Genomic DNA, 18,789 nt, shown 5'->3' on the forward strand with positions numbered 1-18,789 from the left:
TGAAAAGAAGCCCAGCCTTGGAAAATCTGAGACAGATCATCTGGAATTAGGAAGCTGATGAAATGGATTTGGGTTTTTTTTGACAAATAATGTTATATGACAAATCTTTGCACAGTTAGTCTCTTGTTTACATTCATTTAAAAAGTATTATGATAGTATGACCCATGATTTACCTAAACAAATAAAGATTACCCAATAATTTTTTTCTTAGTGACCAGGTAATGAACACATAACAAAATAAATACATAATGAAGATATTCAGAGTCCCACCCCCCATAACATGGCTTTCTCATACACCTTTCCCAGAAACATTGGGACACAAGACTGATATACATGATGGTGCTAACCTGGCCTATTGTAAAAAAAAAACAAGGAACAACCACGATTGCATCCAAGTTTCCACTCCTAGGAATGCAAATATATACTTGAAGCAGAATTGAATGATCTTCCTTTCATATAAGTCCTTCCATCTCTGTTCACTGAGGACTATCACCATAATTGATTATAACTATGTTCTATGTAACAAAAATTCTCATAGCCTTTGGCATTCAGCGTATAGTGCAGCTGGCATCCGGAAGGAATGCTTCACATTACACTATATGTTATCTTAGAAAAAGAATTAAAGAAAGGGACGGAGAGAACTTGGATCATAGCCATATCCAAATGCAGCTGCTGAAATTGAGATGATGTTCTTGATCATTTTTGATGTTCCGGTAGATCGCCCAAGTATAGGAAGTTTCAGAGTCATCCATGGTACAGCTACTTATTGCCAGGAGCCCATTGCCAGGAGTTCGATCCTGACCGGCTCAAGGTTGACTCAGCCTTCCATCCTTCTGAAATTGGTAAAACGAGGACCCAGATTGTTAGGGGCAAAACGATGACTCTGTAAAACTGCTTAGGGCTGTAAAGCACTATGAAGCAGTATAAAAGTCTAAGTGTTACTGCTATTGCTAAATCCTAAATCTTTGAATGCTTAGAAAAATCCAGGAGCAACCTGACCCCAATCTCTCTTCTTGTATAAGACATCCATTTTCAAGATGTGATCCCAGGATCAACAGTTCTATTACCATTTAATCCCCAATTATTTTTACCTCAGTCTGTATCTTTCTCTGCAATCTGTCCATCGTTCCATTTTTTCATATTATCTCTCCGACAAACATACAGGATCTTCACCTTCATTCCCAGGTAATCTGTCGACTGGGTGCCTTCAAACTGAAGTAGTCATAAAAAACAAATTTAATTTGGACTATCAGAAAACCAAAGAAAGATAGGAGATGTCTGAATACAGGTAATTCTCAGCTTACGACCATTGATTTAACAACTGTTTGAAGTTATGATGCTACACTGAAAAAAATGATTTATGACTGGCCCTTGAACTTATGACTGTCACTGCATCCCCATGGTCACGTGATTTTCATTTGAATGGTTGGCAGCCAGTATGTACTTACAACAATTGCAGGAAAGTCATGTGATTGCTCTTTGTGACCTGCCCAGGCAGCTTCTGAAAAGCAAAGTCAATGAGAAAAGTTAGATTTGCTAAATGACTGTGTGATCCATTTAATGACCATGCCAAAAAAGTTTGTAAAATCAGGCACAACTCATTTAATGCTCACATTGCTTAGCGATTGAAGTTCTGTTCCCTATTGAGTTCATAAGATAGGCCCGGGATACTTGCAGGACCATCTGCTGCCGGGAACGACTTCCCATCGCCCAGTGCGCTCACACAGAGAAGGCCTCCTCAGGGTACCGTTGGCTAGACAATGTCGGCTGGCAATCCCCAGGGGGAGGGCCTTCTCTGTGGGAGCGCCAGCCCTATGGAACCAGCTCCCCCCTGAACTTCGGATGGCCCCAGATCTCCAGTCCTTTCGCCACGGCCTCAAAACACTACTTTTCCACCAGGCTGACCTGGACTGACAGGGATTTTAATTATGTTTTTAATTTTTAACTTTAATTTTTAACTTAACTTATTTTAATTTTAATTTATTCTACAGGGCCATTAATTTAATTTTCTTTTAACTTCTGTATTATTGTATGTTATTGTTGTTAGCCGCCCTGAGTCCTTCGGGAGATAGGGCGGCATATAAATCCTAATAATAATAATAATAATAATAATAATAATAATAATAATAATAATAATAATAAATGTTATTGCTATTGCTAAATCCTAAATACTAGGACAGGGGTCTGGCTGAGGAATTCTGGGAATTGAGGTCCACAAGTCTTAAAGCAGCCAAGTTTGAAGACCCCTGTACTAGGAGCAACTGATCGCAAGAGATCTCTCTTCTTATACATACCAAATGCCAGCAACCGTTCTTCATATGTTTTAGCCTCCAGTCCCCTAATCATCTTTGTAGCTTTTCTCTGCATTCTTTCTAGAGTCTCAATATCCATTTTTATATCGTAGCAACCAAAACCTGATGCAATATTCCAAGTGTGGCCTTACCAAGGCTTTATGAAATGGCCCTAACACCCCACTTGATCTTGAAGTGTTACTCATTTTGACTCCTTTCATCCTCCTCTGCAAACATTTTTGTCAGGAAAGCTAAAACCTTGATTGGGATCAGTGAAGGATGCTGAGAACCACAGAGATCTTCTTTAGATGTCTTCAAAAGAAATGGAAAAGAAAAGAATGTGTATCCCAGAGCTGGAAGAAAATGGCAAAATATAACAAGTACAGAAATTAAGAGAAGACTACTACTCAACTGCTTTGGAGTTCAGCCTTCACGACAAAGTACAGCGAGACCTTGGTTCAGAGGGACCTTGATGCGAGGGACTCTGCAGCTATTCAACACAATTTCAGTAGCAATTTCTCTCATTTGCGTCATGATTTGCATAATATGCATGCCATTATGCAAATGGCATCCTCTTGCATCGATTCATGATATGTGTCTCACGTTGCATAAATCACCTACTTTGACGCGAATGCTGTAATTTGGGATGATGTGGTCTCTACAAAGGGTGTGATTGCCACAATAATGTATTTTATATTTCACGGACATTTGTGAATAAAGACATTTCCTCCCTCAGTGAGTCTGTTAAAATAAGGTTGTTCTCTGTGTGTTCCACCAGGAAACTGTGAAGAAGCGAGATTGAACGCTGAGACTGACAGAAATATCACCAGGAAATATCTATTTACTTTACTTTAAATGCTTGTGGCCAAATAAATAACATTATGGTGTAGTCAGAAAGCTTGGTAGTGGCCTAGCTGAATCTTTATCTTTAATAACATCCTGGAAAAGGTGTAAAGTTTCCAGTCATTGCAGAACTATAGAGCAATTCAACTGTCAGGCACTGATGCCGACATATATATTAAAAAGAGATGAATGGGCAAGGCCTTTGAAACCAGTGTGGTAATAATTTCATATTACCTGAAATTAGGTAATTTAATAATCTACAGTACACCATTAAAACTTTCCTGTCTGTTTGACTGTTTGTAACTTTCAATTAGCTGAAGCAGTGCATCATAAGGCAACAATTTTTGAATCAAGGCACCTCAGCTTAAAGAATGTGTACAAAATCCAGGGCCCATGACTCCTGTGGAATTTAAATTTCAAAGATTTTCAGACCAATTGTGATTGCAAGGTTGTGGCTGCTGCAGCCTCACCACAGTCAGCCACAGTCATATGATTGTGATTTCCAACACACCCTGCTAACTTCCCAGAAGCAACGTCAATGGGGGAGCTGGCAGGAAATCGGAAGTCACTCCTGCTCCCATTGATGTTTTGCCCACCCATGGTCATTCCTTTTACTGTTTAGATAAGGAAATATCTCTGAAAGGATGATCCAGTGTGTGATAGAAGCGGATATCTGTAGCTCGGGTGTAGGATGAGGGTGCAGGTACATTCTCAAAGATTGTGGGTTGGTTTCCAAATATTTCATTACCAGGCTAGGAAACATCTCCAGTGGAATTTAGGGGATGTCAGTGTCAGTGTTCTTCTGTTTTGTGTGGTCAGTAGGTCTTGAGATGGTGAGGTCATATCAGGTCAGGGTCACATCAGGTCAGGGTCTTGTGATGGGTCTTGTGATGTGATAGGTCGTGATGGGTCAGGTGTGGCTTGTGTCAAATGAGGGTCTTGTGATGGGTCACAAGTGAGAGTCTTGTGATGGGTCTTGTAATGGGGAGGTCATGTTAGGAAAGGGTCATTGGGAGGTGAAGTGCTGGTGGGAGGGGTTGTGTGGGTCAGTTGCGGGTCAGGGCTGTTGTCAACGCTGCTAACATTGGATGTTCTTGCTTTGACAAGAGATGGAAATGCACCATTTTTCTCTATTGCTTTTAGAGTTAGTTGATGCTGGGAGGGGGAATGTGGATGAGAGTCCAGCTAGTCATAACAATAATAACTCAGCCGTGGGAGCCCAAGGTCATTGGGCCCAGAGTTGATAGAGTTTTGGCAGGCTGGAGAGCTGGGGAGAAAGCCCACACTTCAAGCTAATTGGGGAATGTGATTTATGACTGTTTATTGGAGGAGGGAATTGTGCTTTGATACTTTGTATCCAGGGGAGGGGAATTTAGTAGTGCCGATACTTTGTTTCTCAAAAAAAGATTCTTTAAGGTAAACAATGCCTCAAAGTTCTTTTGAAGAGTTTCATCTGTCGGAACCATGACAGCTGTTTCTGGTTGGCTGTGCAGTTGATTTGAATTCTTAGGGGTTTGTAGGCTGGTTGAAGGTTGATGTGTCTGTTGAAGGAATTCCTTGTGTGTCATGGCCCATCTCGTAGTACATAGTATTATATGTTATGTGTTAGGTGGGGAATCCTGGGAGTTGAAGTCCACACATCTTAAAGTTGCTCAAATTGAGAAACAATAATCTAAATAATCAAGACCCATGCCTCACTCATGAATGTGGATTGAATTCTGCAGTGTATTCTGAGTTACTAGCTGTACAAGCTATAGACCCACTGTGATTCATCTCTGGAATCCTTGGTGGTCTTTGAGGTAGGTTGGTTGCTTGCAGACATCTCATGACCTAACTAGATAACATCATCAATGCTATTGGAGAAGTGGTCTTCTCCAGATAAGACTGGGATATTTTTCCTAGTATATACCAGTCCTTTAAAATTCCCAAGGATGGTGGAGGAATTCTGGAGGGCTCATTTAACTTTTCATCTATGTTGTGTGATGGGCAGCCATTTTGTGATTATCAGACCTTCCATGGCAGCCAACTTGTGAGCAAATCATCACAAACTCTCAACACTTACATTCTTACCACTATAGCGATTTTTTTTTAAAAAAATATTATTTATTAAACACATTTATATAGCTGCCCAACTCAAACATAGGTGACCTTGATGGCTTACAACATTTAAAAATCATCACATTAAAAAAAACCATACCCTCTTCTCCATGGTAGCAGCAGCACAATCAAACCAATCACTTGATCAGCTCCATGTCTACTCATGGTGTCCAGGCCCACTGACAAAATCATGGTTTAAGGCCCCTCAGAAAAGCAACAGGGTCTGGGCCAACTGCACCTTTTTAATATTACAGCCATTATTTTTAAATTTGTGACTAGACATAATTTCTTATTTTTAATTTATTTATTTATTTATTTTTATTACATTTATATCCCGCCCTTCTCCGAAGACTCAGGGCGGCTTACAAGCTTAGCAGTAGCCTTCATTCTATGTATATGCCTGCTTGTTAGGGCTTTCACACACCCCCCCAAGCGGCATTATTACAAAGTCAGCTTATTGCCCCCACAATCTGGGTCCTCATTTTACCCACCTCGGAAGGATGGAAGGCTGAGTCAACCTTGAGCCTGGTGGGATGACAGGAAAGAGACAGGCATATTGGGAAGGGGGCACCTATTCCTTCATTTTTTTTAAAGCAGGTTGTGGGACATTCCCAGAAGGCAGGTGGATCTGTATTTCCAGCTTCTTCTTCATGCAAATTCATGTCCCAATTTTTTCCTGATTTGTTCTCTTTATTTGTGGGTGAGGAATTTCCACATTTTAGTGCCCTCCAGTGTCTAGGCACCACCCTAATGAACTGCCAAGATTTTTTTTTTCTGTTTTCTGCTCAAATATTTCATGACTCCTCCTCAGTTCACAGGATGAGTCAAGTGGCCAAACCAAGAGTGAAATTATACCATTTTTTAGTTTCCATTTAAAAAAATGAACATATTTTATAGCCATACCCTTCTGTGATTGGAACCTGGGCAGCTTGCATGTTAGGAAAAAATCCACATTTATAGTTTATCGCAGTAGCAACTTGAGCCTGCCAAACGCCCCTAGATTGGGGCTAGAAGGCAAAAGTAATCATAACAGTAGACCAAGAAGTCTACAGTAAACCAAGGAGCTTCGTTAGACCATTTAAAAAAAATAAAATCTTGTTTGTAATATAACTTATGTTTAAATGTAAAAGTGGAGCAGCCTTTCCAACCAGTATCCTCTATATTGGTTGGACCTCTCTTCCCATAATCCTTAGCTAACTTGGCTGTTGCCATTATCATTCAATTATCCATCATGAATCCATGATTCTTTTTGCAATCAGTCACTAATTATTGTAATCATTAATAGATATGTGGATTTGGAGAGCTTGCCCCACTGGGCGTTATATTCTGCTTGCTTCCTGATCTACAGGTAGTCTTCAACAATTGGGCCCATAATTTAAGTTGCTAAACGAGACGATTGTTCAGTGAGTTTGGCCCCATTTTACGAACTTTCTTGCCTTGGTTGTTAAGTGAATCACTGCATTTGTTAAGTAAATAGCATGTAGTTAAGTGAATTTGGCTTCCCCACTGACTTTGTTTGATAGAAGTCACAAAAGGAGATTGCATGATTCTGGGACACTGCAACCATCATAAATATGAGTCAGTTGCCAAGTGTCTGAATTTTGATCACATAATCAATGCAATTGTCATAAGTGTGAAAAATGGTCATGTCACTTTTTCCAGTGCTGTTCTAACTTCAAATGGTCACTAAACTAATTCTCGTAAGTCAGGGAGTTTAAAAAATATTCCCAAAGAACTCAGTGCGGAGCAGACAGAAGCAAGGCTCCTGTCCACACAATAACTCTGCAAAATGGGAAGTTTCTTGCCACTGCCATACATCTTGCAGTGCAGGCAGTCCTCCATTTACAACCATTCATTTAGTGGCTGTTCGAAGTTACAACAGCACTGAAAAAAAGGGAGTAAAATCAGGTGCAACTCAGTGAGCCACCACCTTGCTTAGCATCAGAAATTCTGGCCCCAGTTGTGGTTCTAGGTCAAAGACTGTCTGTAAACTGTTATTCTACTTTGAAATTCAAATAATATTGCACACACCAGCCAAGAGCGTAAGAAATAGTTAGGATTGCTTGGAAGATGAGGGACAAATCTTTGATCACTGAAGATTTCCACTTTGGTTTAATAGCCAGAGTCAGGTTGTGATTTAAGCTGCTGAAACGAAGCAAGCAGCTAGTCAAAAGTGGAATAGATTTATGTGTGCAAAGTGCCAATTTCTCAATGTTACTTCATTCCTCATGAGTACTGTTTTGCCTCTCGCCCCAGCCTATAAATCTTGGGGTGGAGTGGGGGAAAAAATACTATTAAGCCTAAAGTCTGCCCAGACTAGGCATTAAACAGGCTGAGTGGATTTTCCTAACACTTCTTGAGGCTGCGTGGGATTGAAACCAAAATCTTCTGCCTCAAAAGCCCTTCTTGTCTCCTTGTCTATGGATATTCTCAGTCATCCAGGTCATGGGTGTCCTAAAGCTGCTTCTCCCCCCCCCCAAAAAAAAAAGGCAACTGGACTTTGTTTCTCCTCGAAGATGTTTTACTTCTCATCCAAGAAGCTTCTTCAGTTCTCCTTGCAGACACAGCTGGCACCCCAGGAGCAGCCTTTAAAAACAGAGCAGAGTTCTTAGCAGGATGTAATTGTCGTGGATTCGTTTCTCTTGCAGGACGTTGTCTCTGTTTCCTCAGCTCCTTTTATCTAACCAAAAAAAAAAATCCCCTTCTTGCTCTTGCTAAATGCTTATTTTTATCTTTTAAAAAAATGTAACATAAAGAGGAAGATTATTCCACATGACTGAGTCTCAAGCTCTGTCTGGGTCAAAGTTAAGTGTGCTTCAGGAGCAGAGGATTTGCAATTGTTGGTCTCAGACTGGGTCTTTCAGGCTGGCTCTCTCTACTGTTAATGGTACAAGCAGCTTTTTCGACCCATCTCCATCATCACTACTTCCTCTTCTCATATTTTTATCCGACGTAGAATTTCTCTTTATGAATGAGTCTAACAAGTTGAGGTAGTCCTCAACTTACAACCACAACTGAGCCCAAAGTTTCGGTTGCGAAGGAAAGACAGTTGTTAAGTGCCTTATTTTCCAACCTTTTTTTGCCATAGTTGTTAAGCGAATCACTGCAGTTGTTAAATGAATCGTGCGGTTGTTAAGTGAATCTGGCTCCCCCATTGACTTTGCTTGTCAGATGCCAGTTGAGAAGATTACAAATGGTAGTCACATGACCCTGGGACGCTAAAACTATCGGAATTTTGATCATGTGACCATGGGGATGCTGCAATTGCTGTAAGTGAGAAAAGCAGTCGTAAGCCAGGATATTTTTTTGCTAAGTTGTTAAGCGCGTCCGCAGATAATCGCCCGGCTGCCTTGTTCAGGGTGACTCGCTCCCTATTAAACCAAGAGGTGAGGGAGGAACCCTTGCAGGGTCGAGCCGAGGAATTTGGTCAATATCTGCTGGATAAAATCGCTCGGATTCGAACTGGTCTGGACTCCAACTGGGCTGAGATGGAAGAACAAGACATGGACAGTCTTGTCGACGTCATCTGGGAAGAATTTGATCCTGTAACTCCTAAGGAAGTGGACAGGATTATGAGAAGGTTGAGCTCCTCCACATGCTTACTGGACCCGTGCCCTTCCTGGCTGGCCTATACAGCTCGAGAGGCGACACGAGGCTGGTTCCTAGCGGTCATCTCTGCTTCTCTGAGTGAGGGTCACTTCCCCACCGCCTTGAAGGAGGCGGTGGTGAGACCTCTCCTCAAGAAGCCCACCTTGGACCCATCCTCTTTGAATAACTTTCGTCCAGTCTCCAATCTTCGCTTCCTTGCGAAGGTTGTTGAGAGCGTGGTGGCGCACCAACTTCCTCAGATCCTGGATGAAGCGGTTTATCTAGACCCGTACCAATCGGGTTTCAGGCCGGGCTACAGCACGGAGACGGCATTGGTCGCTCTGATGAATGATCTCTGGAGAGCCCGGGACAGGGGCCATTCCTCTGTCCTAGTCTTATTAGACCTCTCGGCGGCTTTCGATACCATCGACCATGGTATCTTGCTGCGACGCCTCAGGGGACTGGGAGTGGGAGGCACGGTTCTACGTTGGTTCTCCTCCTTTCTCCAGGGTCGCTCGCAGTCGGTGCTGACAGGGGGACAGAGGTCGACCCCGAGGCCTCTCGCTTGCGGAGTCCCTCAGGGGTCGGTCCTCTCGCCTCTCCTGTTCAACATCTACATGAAACCGCTGGGTGAGATCATTCGCAGTTTTGGAGTAGGGTACCATCAGTATGCTGATGACACCCAGCTTTTTATCTCAACTCCTAACAATATCAGTGATGCCCTAGACGTGATGTCCCGCTGCCTGAAAGCGGTCCGGGAATGGATGGGGAGAAACAGGCTTCAACTGAACCCGGACAAGACTGAATGGCTGTACGTACCGGCAAGCCAGGAGAGTCAGAACGTCCCACTGCTTAACATTGGGGACAAGTTACTTCCCCCGGCTGATAGGGCCCGCAACCTGGGTGTCCTCCTAGACTCGCAGCTCTCCCTGGAAGACCACATTGGAGCTGTGACCAAGGGGGCCTTCTCCCGGGTTCGACTAGTTCGCCAACTACGGCCTTATCTAGACCTGGATTCCTTACGTACAGTCACCCATGCCCTTGTGACATCTCGCCTAGACTATTGTAACGCTCTCTACATGGGGCTGCCCTTGAGATCCACTCGGAAGCTTCAACTGGTGCAAAGTGCGGCGGCACGGACACTCTTGGGAGCCTCCCGATACTCCCATATCACACCTCTCCTCCGTGCGCTGCACTGGCTTCCGGTTGCCTTCCGTGTGAAGTTCAAGGTGCTAACAATGACATTCAAAGCCCTACATGGCATGGGTCCGGACTACCTACGGGAGCACCTTCTGCCGATGTCAGCACCCCACCGTCCTGTGCGCTCCCACAGAGAGGGCCTCCTCAGGGTGCCACCGCTCAAGGAATGTCGGCTGGTGGCCCCCAGGGGGAGGGCATTCTCAGTGGGTGCGCCAGCCCTCTGGAACACCTTACCTACCGAAATCCGGATGGCCCCTGACCTCCGTACCTTCCGTCGCGACTTAAAAACTTTTTTGTTCCAGCAGGCTGGCCTGGCATGATAGCGTTAATTGGGGTCCCAGTTTGTGTGCATTAGTGTTTCTTATTATTTTATTGTTCGGTCTGTATACCTTCCCTTCCTCTGTACACCGCCCCGAGTCCCTCGGGAGAAGGGCGGTTTATAAAAACTAATAAATAAATAAATAAATAAATAAGCAGATCACTGAAGTTGTTAAAGGAATTATGAGCTTGTTAAGTGAATCCGGCTTCCCCCTTTGACTTCGTTGAAAGCTGGCTGTAAGGTCACAAATGGCAATCATGTGAACCCAGGGGCACTGCAACCATAGTAAATACACGTCAGTTACCAAGCGCCCCAATTTTGATCATGTGATCATGGGGATGCTGTGACAGTTGTAAGTGTTATTGTTTATATTGTTGTATAATTGGGTTTTTATTTTTTTGAAAGCCTCCCAGCGTCGCTAAGAGTGAGTGGGCAGCCATATAAATTTTCTAAATAAATAAGCTCCCAGAATTCATGGCTGGCTGGGTAATTCAGGGATTTGAAGTCCACACATCTTCAAGTTATCGACTTTGAAAAAACATCGGAGAAGGTCTTATAGTTTGATTCTCTTCCCTATTATTCACTGGTGCCTAATGGCAGAATTATCTAATGCCTATCAAATGGCCACATCCTGCTTTTCAAAGGAAACAGGATATTTTTGTTGTTGTTGTTCAGTCGCTAAGTCATGCCTGACTTCTGTGACCCCTAGACTGAGACCCTAGACCACAGTATGCCAGGCTTCCCTATCCTCCCGTGTTCCGCAGTTCGCCCAAACTCATGCCCACTGCACTGATGGCACTTTCTATCTATCTCAACACTGGAAGTTTTTAAGAAGAGACTGGCCAGCCACTTGTCTGAAATGGTATAGGGTTTCCTGCCTGAGCAGTGGGTTGGACTAGATGACCTCCAAGGTCCCTTCCAACTTCTTCTTCTTCTTCTTCTTCTTCTTCTTCTTCTTCTTCTTCTTCTTATTATTATTATTATTATTATTATTATTATTATTATTATTATTATTATCATCATCATCATCATCATCATCATCATCATCATCATCATCATCATCATCCTCTGCTGTCCTTTTGCTTTCCATCTTTCCCAACATCAGGGTCTTTTCCAAGGAGCACTCTCTTCTTATTTAGTGACCGAAGTATTGGAGTTTCAGCTTCAGGATCTGTCCTTCCAAAGGACGGTCAGAGCTGTTTTCCTTTAGGATTGAGTGATTGGATCACCGTGCAGTCCGAGGGACTCTGAAGAGTCTTCTCCATGACCCCAATTTACAAGCATCAATTCTTCAGTGCTCAGCCTTCTTTACAGTCCAACTCTCACAGCCATACATTACTACTGGGAAAACCATAGCTTTTGATTATATGGACCAAACAGGATATAATTAGATTAAAATGGACATCGAATGCCCAGGCACCTTGCCATGAAAATGCTGCTCTGGTGCAAAAGCAGCTCCATATTTTCTCTTGATTCTACTACTACATTATCTCTGCATGAATGATGAGACAAATTATTTCTGATTTGACTGTGGGAAATTTGAAAGCCCGGCCAAGCAAGATTTTTCTATTGCAATGTTTTGAAGTGCTGAGTTTGTGGGTAGTTTTGTTTCCCCTTTGTCAGGAACTCTTACCTCACCTTACCTCCTGAACTCAAGACAACCATGACTCATTCACACACCCATCCTTACCTCAACTATACAGCCAACTTCAGTTCTGAGGAAACCTCCACATTAACGTGCTCACTCCAAAAATTGGAATTGGCCTCTCCCTGCATAGGAGAAGGGATAGTAATAGCTTTACAAATACAGGTAGTCCTTGATTTACGACCACAATTGAGCCCTAAATTTTAATTGCTATGCAAGACAGTTGTTAAGGGGGGGTTGCCCCATTTTATGACCTTTCTTGCCACATTTGTTAAGTGAATTACTGCGGTTGTTAATTTGGTAACATGGTTAAGTGAATCTGGCTTCCCCATTGACTTCTCTTGTCAGACGGTTGCAAAAGCGGAGCACATGACCCCCCCAGGACACCGCAACCATCATAAATACATCTAAGCATTTAAATTTTGACCAGGTGACAATGGGAATACCGCAATGGTCATGTGATAAATGGCCATGTCACTTTTTTCAGTACCGTTGTACCTTTGAATGGTCACTAAACAGATGGTTGTAAGTCAAGGACAACCTGTACACATAGTCCTTGACTTATGATTGGTTGCTCAGCAGCTATTCAAAGTTATAGCAGACTCCCGCAGTGGACCTTGTGTTAGGGAACCAAAGCAAGCTGCTTACTTGCTGGATCGCACACTGCCAACCCAGAAGCAGCCGCCATTTTCCAAGTAGCCACAATTCAATGCGGCCGCTCGGAAAATGGTGGCTGCTTCCAGGACTGTGCCACGTGGCCAAGCAACAACACAGCTTGCTTTGCTTTCCTAACGAATTCCAGAGCTCCTGAGTCTGTGATGGGTGAGGAAGCATGAGGAGGAAGGTGAGGGCCTTAAAAGATGGGAAGCAGAGCATAGGATGGCTCAGGAAGGCCCAGGACAGGCCCTTTGCTAGGCTTCTCAGGCCACCCCTGGCACCTCTGAGGCACCCTGTGTTCCGCTTAGTGGCTGGAGATCTTCAAAAGGGAAGTGCCCAATGGGTAATGCAGGGTGAGGAGGAGGGTGTGGGGCCTAGTGCAGTGGAAAGCAGCCCAAGACCTGCAGGTACCCCAAGAGGCAGGAAGCAGAGCACAGGGTGCCTCATGGGGTGGGTAAGGTCTTTTGAGGCCCAGGGCAGGTCTTGCTCTGGGCCTCGCAGGTCTCCCCAGTGCTCCTGTTCTCCATTTAATAGATCTTTGAAAGGTAACTGTGCAATGATGGGATGCTGAGTGAGGAGGAGAGTGTAGGGGCCTGGTGGGGTGGAAAGCAGGTACCTGGTGGGGTGGGAAATACACCACAGGGTACCTCAGGGTGGGGGAAGCCTTGAGAGACCCACAGCAACACCTGTGCTAGGCCTCCCCCATTCTCCGCTTAATAACCCACAAGTATGTTTAAAAATTGCATCGGAAACAGCAGGGATAGAGTGTCACAAGCGGGTGTGTGTGTGTGTGGATGTTGTCACATGGATGCTTCACTTAACAGCTGACACAACATTTGACTGTAATGGGAAGGCTCCAGTGGTGGGATTCAAATATGTGAACAACCGGTTCTCTGTGTGGATGCCGCTTCCGGAAGTCCATTCTGGACCTGGGCAACAAAACATTAGCTACCGGTTCTGCCAAACTGGTGCGAACTGGCTGAATCCCACCACTGGAAGGCTCCATTATAGTTGTTGGGTGTCCAGGACTACCTGTGTTTGTTAGTTGCACCTTTGCTTGCTGTATGTAGATTCTTTGCACTCTAGAAAAATTGCCAGAATCTGCAAGAAGTCAAAATGGCCTGGACTGATCCCAGATTTCCTCTGTTTTTGCTCTGTTTTGTAGTCACCATATCTATGGATTGAGGTATGGAAAAAAGAGCTGGGCTGAGAGCATGTCGATGTGTTACTTTTCAATTTTACAGCTCATGGTGACATTTAGACAGCATCTGAGGGCGAGTTTGCAAAAGGATAGCTTCCTCTCATACCACTGGATTGCTTTGCAAATATCCCACAAAAGCACACAGTATATAGTGAGAAAAAACAGAAGGGAAGCGACTATATTTCTGTTCCTTTTCTTTTGGTTGTCATCACTGAGGTCAGCTAGATCTGCCACCTCCACCAAACTCCCAAGCAGAAGTGGCTGGAGTGGATGAGGGTGGGACACAATGAAGATGCAGCATTAAACACTATAAAGTTCCAGAGTTTTCTGCAAATTGATACTGTTGATCTTTAGTTTGGGGTGGAATTCGATAATGCAGAATCTTGATAAGTAAAGGATTAGAAATGGATTTCTGAATAAATCAGTGCAATTGGTACAGAGAGTCCTCAACCTCTGACCATCCCTTTAGCAAAATTTGTCAGTTGCCTATGATGGCTGGGGGAATTCAAGCAATTGACTTGAGGTTGTCTATTTCTTGTTTTGAAAGTAGACTCAATTCCCATTTCCCCTTTTCTGGCATGTGTTCTCACTTACTTATTTTTACTTATTTTCCCCACCCTGGCGTTTGTGGGGTCAGGTTTTCACTCATTTGTTCATTCATTTTGGGATGGGCAGAAGATGGACTGATTCACTTTTCTCCCCAACCTGATTTCCCAGCAAATTACATAGGTCAGCTGAAAATTTCTGGGCAAGCGTCTTAATTCTGAAATTAATGGAAATCTTTCCTAGCAGGATCTGGTTTGGGATATCCCCCTGAATGTGACAGATGAGGAAGCCTGTGCCTTCAGTAGCTCTTCTTCTCTAGGAATTGTTAATTCCAATATGTTTGTTGCAGTGCAAATATTTACTTTAAAAACCCTCAGCAGGCCCTCATCTCAAGGCTGTCCATTTAGCTGGGTGCTCCAATACCGTTTCTTTTTAAACATTTTAGAGCTGCCTTTGTTTTGCCATCTCAGGGTACCCAAAAAATGTGCAGATTCTTTGCAGGCAGCCTGTGGAAAGCCACCAACATTTTTATTTGAAGACAGAAAAGGAAAATGCGGCCAAATAAAATCACTCTTTTTGGGTGAAGTATGGAAAATGATCAAACAATGAAACCATAAAAAGAAGATTTTCCTCTCCAGAAGCGCTGCGGGGGGGGGAGGGGAGGGAGGGAGAGAAGGGGTGGCTCCTAAGCCATTTTGCTCCCTCAAATCCTCACTCAATTTCACTTGCAGAATTATGAAAATCAGAAGCATCTTTTCTCAGCCAGAAATGTAAAGATATGTAAGCCTCAAAATAAGCGTTAATGCAATTTCTTTAAAAAAGCAAAAATCACAAAAGTATCAGCTAACACCTTTTCAGACTTCTAATAAAATTTGCTAGTCTGAAAAGGTGCTGGCAGATTCTTTCTAATTGTTGGCTACCAAAAACAAACACCAACACCATTCTCCTCTTATTAAATTCAAGTTTAGTAGATATTTGGATTGAATGGACAATTCTCATTAATGGTCTGTTGAATTGAGATGTTATGGCGTTATCATCACCATGAGATTTAATGGGGACCATTGTCAGGTGAGGGTGTAATGACACCAGTTTGGTAAACACCCTCTGGTATTGTCCTAAAGGTGATTTTCAAAAGGCAACTGGACTTCCTTGAAAACATTTCACTTCTCATCCAAGAGGCTTCTTCAGAACTTGGATGAAAAGCGAAATATTTTCAAGGGGAAAAAACCCAAGAAAGTCCAGTTTATTTATTTATTTATTATTGGGACTTATATGCCGCCCTATCTCCCGAAGGACTCAGGGCGGCTAACAACAATAAAATACAATAATACAAAAGTTAAAAAGAAATTAAATTAATGGCCCCAGTAGAATAAATTAAAATTAAAATTAAGTTAAAAATTAAAAACATAATTAAAATCCCTGTCAGTCCAGGTCAGCCTGATAGAAAAGGAGTGTTTTGAGGCTGCGGCGAAAGGACCGGAGATCCGGGGCTATCCGAAGCTCAAGGGGGAGTTGGTTCCATAGGGCTGGTGCTCCCACAGAGAAGGCCCTCCCCCTGGGGGTCGCCAGCTGACATTGTCTAGGCGACGGCACCCTGAGGAGGCCCTCTCTGTGTGAGCGCACTGGGCGATGGGAAGTCGTTCCCGGCAGCAGATGGTCCTGCAAGTATCCCGGGCCTAAGCCATGTAGGGCTTTAAAGGTAAGTACCAGCACCTTAAATCTCACCCGGAGGACAACCGGTAACCAATGCAGTTCACACAGGAGGGGTGTAATATCGGAGTATCGGGATGCTCCCATCACTACCCGCACGGCCGCATTCTGCACCAGTTGAAGCCTCTGGGTGGTCTTCAAGGGCAGCCCCATGTAGAGAGCATTGCAGTAATCTATACGGGAGGTAACGAGTGCGTGTGACTGTACGTAGGGCATCTCGGTCCAGATAGGGGCGCAACTGGCGCACCAGGCGAACCTGGGCAAATGCCCCCCTGGCCACGACTCCAATATGATCTTCAAAACTGAGTCGTGAATCCAGGAGGACGCCTAAATTGCGTGCCCTATCAATGGGAGGTAACACCTCTCTCCTCCCATAACCAAAGATGGAACCTCTTGGACTAAACGAGATGCCGGTACGTAAAGCCACTCAGTCTTGGCCGGGTTGAGCCGGAGCCTGTTCTTCCCCATCCAAATCTGTACTGCTTCCAGGCAACGGGACATCACATCGAGGGCATCACTGGGTTGGTTCGGGGTGGAGATGAAAAGCTGGGTATCATCAGCATATTGATGATACCTCACCCCGAAACCACGGATGATCTCACCCAGCGGCTTCATATAGATGTTGAACAGGAGGGGCGAGAGGACCGACCCCTGAGGCACCCCACAACTAAGGGGCCTAGGGGCTGACCTCTGCCCCCCTGCCAACACCGTCTGCAAACGGCCCGAGAGGTAGGAGGAGAACCACCATAAAACGGTGCCTCCCACTTCCAACCCCTCAAGACGTCGCAGCAAGATACCATGGTCGATGGTATCAAAAGCCGCTGAGAGATCTAATAGGACCAGGACGGAGGAATAACCCCTATCTCGGGCCCGCCAGAGATCATCCACCAGCATGACCAATTCCGTCTCAGTGCTGTACCCGGGCCTGAAACCCGATTGGTATGTATCCAGATATTCAGTTTCCTCCAGGACCAAAGGGAGCTGCCGTGCCACCACACTCTCAACAACCTTCGCAAGAAAGTGAAGGTTGGAGACAGGATGAAAGTTATTTAAAATAGCTGGATCCAAGGCAGGTTTCTTGAGGAGGGGCCTTACCACCGCCTCTTTCAAGGCGGCAGGGAAGCACCCCTTACTCAAGGAAGCATTGATAACTGCTAGGAGCCAGCCTCGTGTAACCTCCCAAGCCGCATAAACCAGCCAAGAGGGACACGGGTCCAACAGACACGTGGCGGCACTTAATTTCCCCATGATCCTGTCCACTTCATCCAGTTGCCTTTTGAAAAGCACATTTGGGACAACCATGAATTGGTTGATTGAGAATCCCCATAGACACGCTCTGGTCTTATTTGTTGAACTCTAGAAAGATGCCAATCTACACCATCACCACCCCATTTTTCTTATTACTCTCCAGCTTTGCTTTATCTGAACAGTGTCATTGGCTAGTCATAAAATCATGTTCATAAAACCCACTCAGAACGACACTCTTCCAGCTTTCTAGAACCAGGCCAGTACAAAAAAAGTAAAAAAATTCACTTAAAACACCAAATGATTAGACAGAAAAAGAAGACAAGGCACAGCCACTTTAAAAATCATCCCTGACTGTTCTCCGGGAGATTTTCCTCCATATCTGAGATGATCAGTGATAAATAATTGCACGAAGAAGCAATCCACTTGTCTAGCAGTCTCTGAAGTTGGACTTCCAAGCAGACAGTTGTGATTCTAACATTAGTAACTCCCCCCCCCCTTCCTTCTTACTTTTATAGCCTGCTAATTCGTGACCTGCCAGAATCTGTATTGCAGCATCTTCATCAGACAGCTTGGATCCTTCCCCAAAAAGAGCCTCTGTGCCAATCAGCCTTGCTCCTCTTAGGATAAGGAATTGCAACAGAGGGTGGCCCCAAAGCGAAAGGGAAAAGATTGGATATGTTCAACACGCTTGAGCAGGTTGGTTCAAGATCAAATTATTTTGTTTTGTTTTGGTCCTTTGAGAAACTGTGGGTTTCTTGGTAAGATTTCAGACGTGCTTTGTCATTGTCTGCTTCCCAAGGCTGAAAGGAAGTGACTGGCCCAAGGTCCCCTACCTGGCTTCATGTCTGAAGTGGGTCTAGAACTTTCTGACCTGGTGGTTTAATCACTTTACTAAGCTCTCTCACTGCCCTTACTCTTCACTCATAGTGACTACCAGGACAAGTCCCTGCAGTTTTCTTGGCAAGGTTTTTCAGAACTAGTTTGCCATTGACCTTGCCCCAAGGCAGGACTAGAATTCATGATCGCCTAGTTTCTAGACTGATGCCTTCGCAACTACAAGTTGGCTCTCGTGAAGTTAGATGTCCATGTGGAATTCTATGTATGCCAAAATGGCTCTCTATTACTTCACATAGTATACAAGCATATGAACTATATATAATATAGTATATAAAATTGAAAACTTCCAACATTCAGTAGTAAATGAAAGGGTTTGTGTGGCTAAGCCAATAGATTAAGCAAAGATTATTAAATTAGAGTTAAACCAGAGATGGGATATCATTGCCCCCTCTAAATAATAATAATAATAATAATAATAATAATAATAATAATAATAATAATAATAATAATAATAATCTTACATTTTAAGGAGATACCTGGTTGATACCTAGGATGCTGGCAGCAACCATTAGTGCCAATTTGAGTGTTCAGTTGACTGAGATTCATG

The sequence above is a fragment of the Vipera ursinii genome (assembly GCF_947247035.1).
Source record: "Vipera ursinii genome assembly, chromosome: 1".
In the NCBI taxonomy this organism is placed as follows: domain Eukaryota; kingdom Metazoa; phylum Chordata; class Lepidosauria; order Squamata; family Viperidae; genus Vipera; species Vipera ursinii.